The 9,439-nt window shown below is 46.3% G+C and overlaps 1 non-coding gene across 1 annotated transcript; it reads right to left on the minus strand.

Moving 5' to 3' along the window:
• Positions 1–1,597: 1,597 nt before the first annotated feature.
• TRNAW-CCA (transfer RNA tryptophan (anticodon CCA)) lies at positions 1,598–1,669 on the minus strand. The gene has a single exon. It is a non-coding gene; the product is annotated as a tRNA-Trp (tRNA).
• Between the last annotated feature and the right edge of the window lie 7,770 nt (positions 1,670–9,439).

Genomic DNA, 9,439 nt, shown 5'->3' on the forward strand with positions numbered 1-9,439 from the left:
GTTTCTACCACAGTGCTTGGCTCACAGTTGGTATTAGGCAAAAAAAAAAAAAAAAAAGCAATATTGATGGTAATTGGCCAACTAGATTCATTCCTTCTTCAACAGCAAGATGCTGTTGTGTGTGTTAGTTGCTCGGTTGAGTCTGACTCTTTGCAGCCCAATGGACTGTAGCCCACCAGGCTCCCCTGCCCATGGAATTCTCCAAGCAAGAATACTGGAGTGGATTGCCATTTCCTTCTCCAGGGATCTTTCCGACCCAGGGATCAAACCCACATCTCTTATGTCCTGCATCTCTTGCGTCTCCTGTGTTGGCAAGTGGTTTCTTTACCATTAGTGCCACCTGGGAAGATGTTGTTGGGGATAAACTATTTCTTCAACATATGAAAATATGATATTTTGTTTTCAGTCAAAGCCAGTTGGAGAATGAGAGGCAGGGGATAGAAGTCTTTCATGAAAACCCAAATCCTTCCTTTAGTTTCAGACTCCTCCCCACCTTTTCCCCACTAATAAACCACATTTTTTGTTGTTCTCCTTTTTCTGGGAATAATTCTATAGGCATTTCCTTCGATCCCCAGAGCCCAGCTGCCCCAAGTTGCAGCTGGTCTGGGCGGTGTCTGGGTGGAACACCCACTGGGCCTCCAGGGCAATGCCCAGTACGTGCTGAGCACTGAGAAGGCCCCCTCCTGTAGGATGTGTCCTTGAACCTGGCCGAGCTGACTCTCAAATGACTCACGGCAGCTGCAGAGATTTATCTGCTGTCACTTGAGGATCTCAAAGCATGTCCCAGCCTAATTTTCCCTCCATCTCATCGAGATGTGAAGGTTAGGATAAGGTGGGGGAAGAAAATAAGACTCCAAACCAGGCAGGTCTGGCTTTCTGACTTGTCCTTGCCACTTGCTTTGTGACGTTTTTCTGAATTTCAGTATCCACCTCTGTGGTGATAGTGGTTTAGCTGCTCAGTTGTGTCCCACCCACTCTTCACAGTCCCATGGACTGTAACCCACCAGGCTTCTCTGTCCACAGAATTCTCCAGGCAAGAATACTGGAGTGGGTAGCCATTCCCTTCTCCAGGGGATCTTCCTGACCCAGGGATCAAACCTGTGTTTCTTGCCTCTCCTGAATTGCAGACACACTCTTTACCATCTGAGCCACCAGAAAAGCCAATATGTTCATATAATATATGACATATATGATACATGTGATATATATTCATTTCTATGTTTTGCTATTCCTTGAACCTTTCAGTGATGGTCTTGGGGCCAGTGACCTATTGTCTTCCAGGTGGTCTGAGGGAGGTGGGGGTGATAAAGTGGGAGAATTTGGAAGATTTTAGCCTCAAGTTTCTGTTGCACTGGTTCATACTCCCCAAACCTCAGCAATGCCACAGCTTTGGGGACCCTCCAGGAACCTCTGTTTGTAGGTTCTCCTGAATTTGATGCTGATTCCTGTAAAAATAAAGTGAAAGTGAAAGTGAAATCACTCAGTCGTGTCCGACTCTTTGCAACCCCATGGACTGTACCCTACCAGGCTTCTCCGTCCATGGGATTCTCCAGGCAAGAGTACTGTAGTGGGTTACCATTTCCTTCTCCAGGGGATCTTCCCAACCCAGGGATCGAACCTGGGTCTCCCACATTGGAGGCAGACGCTTTAACCTCTGAGCCACCAGGGAAGCCCTAAACCACCTCTTCCAAGATGTCAGTGTTCAAGAGAGTCCATTGACATTCCCACCAGCTCATCTATAAATGGTGTTGCTTATCTGGGGACTGGCAAGACCTCCAGGGCTGACCCTCATCTGGCATAGACACTCTGTTCTTGGTTATAGCCACTCAGTTCTTCCCAGATCTGCTGGTGCAATGGTTGGCAGCTCCTGGAATTCTCAGGAGAGGGTTGGAACTTTGTCAGCACTGAACACTGAAACTGATTCCCAGGGCAGCACAAAGGCCTCCTCCCTCCTCAACTTCTCAGATCCCAGCCACGGTCCCTATTGTCTGTGCTATGCTCTTGTTGCCTGGTGTCTCTTGGTGGAATCTTCATGGTCCAAGATGATTGCTTGAGCTCCAGTCATCACATCTGTGCTCTACTTTCTTCCCAGGGCCCTCCCCAGTCAGAGTGGCCATTACTGAGTGCATGCCTTATTGATATGTGTGATGGTTTTAAACATGTCCACAGATTCTGACACTCCTACATATAAAAGTAGAGATCTGTGTCCCCTTCTTCTATATCTGGGCCCCAGTATTTGTAACTCATCTGTAACCAGTAAGATGCAATAGAAAAGAGGTAGCATAACTCAGATCAGAAAGGTCATGCAGTTTCCTCCTGGTAGCTTAAGAGGTCTCATGCTCCAGAACCACCATGCTGAGACTCACAGCATTTGATGTACAAGACTACTGGACAGGAGTCAGATGGCCCAATGCCAGCTGAATCCTGGTCTCTCTCTAGCCTATCAGGTGTGGTTTCTGGAGGCTAAATGCTAGGATTCATGTGCCCCTTCCCACTCCCTGGCCATGTGTCCTCACACAGGCCACTGTACAGTGGGAATATTAGTAGCCCCTACCTCATAGAATCGACATGAAAATGAAACTGGCTAATACACATGACAGTTTCAGAACCTTGTCTCACTCAGTATAACTCTTTATTTAATATCACTGATTATTTCCTGGATTTATTGTGTGTTTCCTCACTTGCGGTTCTCTCTCCACTACAATGTGCGTATACAAGGAGGGCACCACATGTACCGTGCTCACTGCTGTCACCACTACCTGAAGGAGTAGCATACAGCAGAGTCTTGTATCAGCTTAGACTGGGTTTGACTGTGTGTTAACAAATGAACTCAAAATAATAGCAGTTTTAAAAGGTAGCAATTTTTCTACCTTTGATGAAAATTGTCTGCAGGTGTGGAGCCTAGGGAAAGCTTTATGGTGCTCTCATCATCAGAGGCTCAAATTCCTGCTACCTAGATTCTCCACTAGGCTTAATGAGCCTACTTCATGGTCCAAGTTGGTTGCTTAAGCTCCAGCCATCACATCTAAATTCTGTATTAGGAACAAGAAAGTATAGACATGTGTATTACTTCTTTTTTAAGGAAACTTTTCAGCAACCCCACAGAGTAACTCAGCTTACATCTCATTGGCCTAACCTTTCTGGGTGGTTACACCTAACTCCAAGGTGGCCTGGGAAATTTAATCCATTGGGAGGATGCCATTATATCTAGTTAAAGTCAGGGTTCTAGAAGATAAATAGAAATATTAAGAAGAAATTAGCAGGTTCAGTAAATCTCAGTCAGATGGGGACCTCTGCCCTTTCTGACTGTACCCTGGGGAGTCCCACTGAACTGAAAGGCCAGTTGAGCTGTAATTTGTGCCAGCTCTGCCTATACAAGACTGTGACCACTGTCTGATTGAGTGGGAGTCAGGAGGTAGGAGACTGGTTCAGGAGTGAGGGATGGGCCAGGCAGAGGTGGCCCTTCTTCAGTCTCTGGCACCCCGAGCCTTCCCATACCCCCATCACTGCAGAGCAGCTCCTGGGCCTCAAAAGGCTGACCAGCTAACAACGAGGCTATTGGATGGGTCAGCCAAAGACAGGGCTGACCATCCTTGTTTGCAACTGCTGGGGCTTCATCTGCTTCATTCTAATGATTCTCACCATTCATCACCACAGGATACGTAGGGTCACCTTGAACATGGTCAGTGTGAGTGTCAGCAGTCCTCTGGGTAGCGCAGGGATTCCCGCTGATGAACAGGGAACTTCAGGCCCCAAAGGGCAGACACCCGATTCAGTCTCTGGGGTACCAAGAGGCCTGTTCTGACCTTCTTATCCATCCTGCCTGCCTCGAGGGAGCAGCAGTAATCTGAGAAGGTTGGTCTATGGAGGATTCTGGAAGCAGATGCCAAGTCACAAGCTTCTACTTCTGAACAAGGAGAGCAGGGAGCCAGATTTGAGCAAATCTAGGCCAGGTTGGCACATGCTGAGTGGACAGACTTGGGGCTTTTTCCTGGATTCAGCTCCTTAGCTGCTTTCTGTGCTTGCAGATGTCTCCTGCCCATCATGCTCCCAGCCTCCGTGGTGATGCTGGAGCCCCACAGACCATGACCTCAGGCCTGGGGCTGAATACTCAGGGTGCCTGGAGCAAAGGGTTTCTGAAGATCTCAGTCTCTTTAGTGCTCAGGAATAAAAGGGGCATATTTGGCTAATAGACACTTCCCTCCCCTCCCCCACTGCCACCATCAACATCAACACCGATCCCTTCAGAATCGAAGCTTGAGGTGGGGCACCTATGAGGGACAGAACAGGGAGACCACCTGCTCGGGAAGATTGTTGACCCTTGGCTAAGCATGATACTATACCTTTGACACCTATCATCCTATTTCATCTTCTCCTGCATCCTATGAGATAGAGATCGTTGTTATTATTCCCATTTTACAGATGAAAAAACTGAGGCCTGTGGGCAGAAGATCCTTATCCTGATTTTGTCAGCAGGCCAAACATGCAGCCTGTTCATTTCATTTGGGGCTTTCTTGTCACTACAACTTATTATTTTTTAAAGGCTTTGTTGTTGTTCTTCAGTTGCCCAATCATGTCCGACTCTTTGCAACCCCATGGATACCAGGCTTCTCTGTCCCTCACCATCTCCCAAAGTTTGCCCAAGTTCATGTCCATTGCATCAGTGATGCCATACAGCCATCTCATCCTGACGCCCTCTTCTCCTTCTGCCCTTAATCTTTCCCAGCGTCAGAGACTTTTCCAATGAGTTGGCTGTTAGCATCAGAGGACCAAAATACTGGAGCTTCCGCTTCAGTATCACTCTTTCCAGTGAATATTCAGGGTTGATCTCCCTGAAGATAGACTGGCTTGATCTCCTTGCTGTCCAAGGGACTTTCAGGAGTCTTCTCCAGCACCACGGTTCGAAGGCATCAATTATTTGGCGTTCTGCCTTCTTTAAAGTCCAGCTCTTACAACCATATGTGACTGCTGGGAAGGCCATAGCCTTGACTGTACAGACCTTTGTCGACAGGGTAACGTCTCCGCTTTTCAGACATGTAAACACTATCTATATTTGTCTTAGGCTTACCTTTGGCTTAAAAAAAGTACTTCTGTCCTGTGGGTATACCTGGCTGCTGCTGCTAAGTCACTTCAGTAGTGTCCGACTCTGTGCGACCCCATAGACGGCAGCCCACGAGGCTCCCCTGTCCCTGGGATTCTCCAGGCAAGATCACTGGAGTGCGTTGCCATTAACTTCTCCAATGCATGAAAGTGAAAAGTGAAAGTAAAGTTGCTCAGTCGTGTCCGACTCCTAGCGACCCCATGGACTGCAGCCTACCAGGCTCCTCGGTCCATGGGATTTTTCCAGACAAGAGTAATGGAGTGGGTTGCCATTGCCTTCTCCAGGTATATCTGGATTTCCCTTCAATTCACAGTTTTTCACTAGGACCAGGTGCAGAAAAGGCTGAAGTTGTTTGAGAGACAGCAGAATCTCTTATCGGTGTATTTCAGGAGGACAAATGATTCCCTAGAATTTAGCGTCATCGAATCATGACACCCTCCCATCCATTGAGGGCTACCTATGTAAGAGATTTGCTAAACACTTTACAATTATTGCATTTTATCCTCCAGTCCCTGCAGGTAGAAAACACTATGACTTTTCCAATCCTGTCATTGAGGGCACTTAGGCTTATTTAGTGGAGAAGGCAATGGCACCCCACTCCAGTACTCTTGCCTGGAAACTCCCATGGATGGAGGAGCCTGGTAGGCTGCGGTCCATGGGGTCATTAAGAGTCGGACACGACTGAGCGACTTAACTTTCACTTTTCACTTTCATGCATTGGACAAGGAAATGGCAACCTACTCCAGTGTTCTTGCCTGGAGAATCCCAGGGATGGGGGAGCCTGGTGGGAGGCCATGTATGGGGTCGCACAGAGTCGGACACAACTGAAGTGACTTAGCAGCAGCAGCAGTCTTATTTAGGTAATCCGCCCCAAATTGTATGCTTAATAAATGCCAGAACCAGCTCTAAAAGAAGGTCAGTGCACCATGGCCCATGAGCAAAAACACAACCAGCCTCCTATTTTTGTGTGGCTGTGAGCTAAGAATAGTTTTTACACTTTTAAGTGATTGAAAAACAAAGTCAAAAGAAGACGAATATTTCACAACTCATAAAATGATATGAAATTCAAATTTCAGTGTCCATAAATAAAGTGTTAATGGAACCCAGCCATACCCATTCATTTACATATTGTCTGCCGCAGTTTTTGAGTTGTTGCAATGGAGGCCGTATGGCTTCCAAAGCCTAAAATATTTACTACCTGGCCCTTTTCAGGACAAGTTTGCCTATCCCTGCTCTAAAGCACAGGATCTTAACCCTTGTTCTAAGTTCCCAAGAAAACTGCAAGGTGGGCGTCAGAGCCCTGAATGCCTAGGTTTCTAGACCCTCATACCCCTCGGAAGGAGGGCAGACAAGTCATCTAAATCACCAAACCTCTCTGGAGCTTAACTGCAAAATACACATCATCATCACGCCTGGTCCTGCTCCCAGGACTGACAGAAGATAAAAACAACATCATGTATGTGAAAGTATTTTGTAATCTGGAAAGCACTCTATAGAAAAGGGGAGGATTACTGCATTATTTGACTCAGAGAAAGGAGGTTGGTATGAGGAAAATAAGCCAGTTTGGGGGAAGGGGGAGTTCTGCTTGGCTTTTGCATGAGTTATTAATGAAACAGACCAAACCTGCTAGAAATGGCCTTTGGCATAAACCCTGTGGCCCTCACTTGTCAGGCAGTTCCTTTGGCCCTGCAGAGAAGAATCATCCATCAAGCATTTCTATCTGGGGCCAGTGCTTTTGCCCCAGAAAACTGGGCTACCTGGTCTCCCCAGATTCAGCCACTACCCAAGGAGTGGGTTATCCCCCCAGGGAATCTCAAGGCACTCCAAAATCTTCCCTGCTCTCCACATACACCCAGTTCTTTCTGCTCACTGATTTGCAAAAGATCTCAGAGATTCATTTCTATCTTTATTCCAAACTCAACATTTGTTTAAATATTTATTTCTGGAATAGACCACCATTAAACCTTCTTGGTTATTTCTATAGTGTGAACAAGTTATTTGATCATTGGACCAACGGACATTTACTAAGGTTCTCCAACATGCAGAGAAAGGAACATGCAGTAAGTAGACTGATGACCCCCAGGAAAGAGGCAATTTGAAGGACCAGCAGAGAATGCCAGGAGGGTGAAATTGAAGCTGGTGCCATCACCACTGTACTGAACACCCACTTTTCAAGGTGTCTAAGAGAGAGAAAGGAGGAAAGGAAGGTACAATGAGAGTTCCAGAGGTATGGAATTGCTTTGTGATAGAGAAGGGCAAGGGTGTGAGGCATGTCTTGAATGGGAAGGGATATTTGGAGCCTGATAATTCCAGGGCGGGGCCCACTGCTGCAATGAACCCCCACTCACCAGGAATCTGTAGTCCTGGGGGCTCTCAACACAAAAGCTGATCTGGAATCTGACAGCAGCCCTGCTCGCCTATACCCCAACCCATCCAAGAGTCCCTGCTGGCACTGTGGATGCATGATGCTCAGTCGATCTTTTAAAAGTAAGAGGCAAACAAAACTGTGTGCGGAATTGGATGTTTATTTCCACCATCTGCGTGGCAATACAAGTTCAAGTTATAATGGCATCCGCACTCTATCAGTATTAGGCAACCATTTAAACATCCACAGCCATTTACTGATTATAAACACACACTAAAAAAAAAGCGGCAAGTGGCATGTGGCCCCGCACCTGCTGCCTTTGTGTGTGTCAGTCAATTTCATGCCTAGGAAGCACTGGGCTCCATGGGGACGGCTATATAAGCAGTTTGGTTGGTTGTGGGTTTGCTTTTTTTCTTTTTTTTTTTTTTCCTGGGAAACAGCATAAACCAAGTTGGCCCCAAAATGCATTTATTGCAAATAGATGGGAATAAATGGAAAATAGACAATGATCATAAATGCAAACAAAAATACTGAATTTCCTAATGTTAAAAGGCCCATTTGCTTATAATTAGTAGATTAAAACTAATGAGTATTTTTACTGGCTTTCAAGAAAAGTTAGCAGGGGTCACTGTGCAAAACAAAAAGGCTTCTATCTCCCATCTGCCTCCACCCTCAGCCCAGAAGGTTTGAGTCACCAGGTGATGGCAAGTAGGGTATAAAGTGAACATGGTGAGAGTGGGCATGGGGAATTGAAGGCACAAAAAGAAACTGATGCATTTTACAGGGGGACTAAAGGAAGTTTACCCAAAAGCTGTCAAAATGTTTTCTGGATCAACTCTTTATCTTATAAAGGGTTTTCTTTATCTCCTTCAGACCTGTCCATGCCCTGTCATAGCTGGGGGCTCCTGCCTCAGTCCTGACCCTAATTAGCTGTGCGACTTTGGGCAGTCAGTCCTGCTCAGAACCTGTTTTCTTACTGGGGAAAGACTTAAAGGGGGTGTTTTATTTCCAGGTTAACTTCTCCAAGGAGAGGTTTTGCTTTTGTTTTGTTTTGTTCTGTTGGGTTTTTGGATTTTTGGGTTTTTTTGGCAGCTTTCTAATTGAAAGTACTTTCTGCCTTTATGGTGTATAAGACCAATTTACTGCCTGTGAGCAAATCTTTTGGAGGCGAGAGTGTGGAAAATCACTCTCTCAGCTTTCTATCTGGTCAAAAGCTCCAAGTGCTTTCTAAAAGTTTCCGTCTCTCTAAAGTGGTCCGTGAGATCCATCAGGCATTCTTCCCACTGAGCATCATACTCAGCTCTTCTGATTTATCCCGGAGGGGGTCCCTGTCTGCATTCCTTCTCTGAAAACTGGTTTTGAGATGGCATCCTTCCACTGCTCATTAAACCTGGCTGGCTGGAACCCCAAACAATGGTTCAATTAGCCTTCAATGCATTTATCTAGAATAAGGGTTCCCTCTATGTATCTGACGGAGAAGGCAATGGCACCCCACTCCAGTACTCTTGCCTGGAAAATCCCATGGACGGAGGACTCTGGTGGGCTGCGGTCCATGGGGTCGCTAAGAGTCGGATATGACTGAGCAACTTTACTTTCACTTTTCACTTTCATGCATTGGAGAAGGAAATGGCAACCCACTCCAGTGTTCTTGCCTGGAGAATCCCAGGGACGGGGAGCCTGGTGGGCTGCCGTCTATGGGGTCGCACAGAGTCGGACACGACTGAAGTGACTTAGCAGCAGCAGCAGCAGCAGCAGCTATGTATCTGAAACAATTACCCCCATTGCCTTATAGACCTAATCTAATTTGAGGTTCTAATTCACAGCCTTATGTTAAGGAAGTTGGCATTGAAATTGGATTGTTATACATGACTATGGACTGAAGTCCATTTCTTATGATAACCAGTGAAAACTTGGAACAGGTGAAATGTGAATTTCTCCAGCATCCTGGAAGATATTTAGGAGCCCATTTGGAA

Source organism: Bos javanicus, chromosome 6 (genome assembly GCF_032452875.1).
Source record: "Bos javanicus breed banteng chromosome 6, ARS-OSU_banteng_1.0, whole genome shotgun sequence".
Lineage (NCBI taxonomy): Eukaryota > Metazoa > Chordata > Mammalia > Artiodactyla > Bovidae > Bos > Bos javanicus.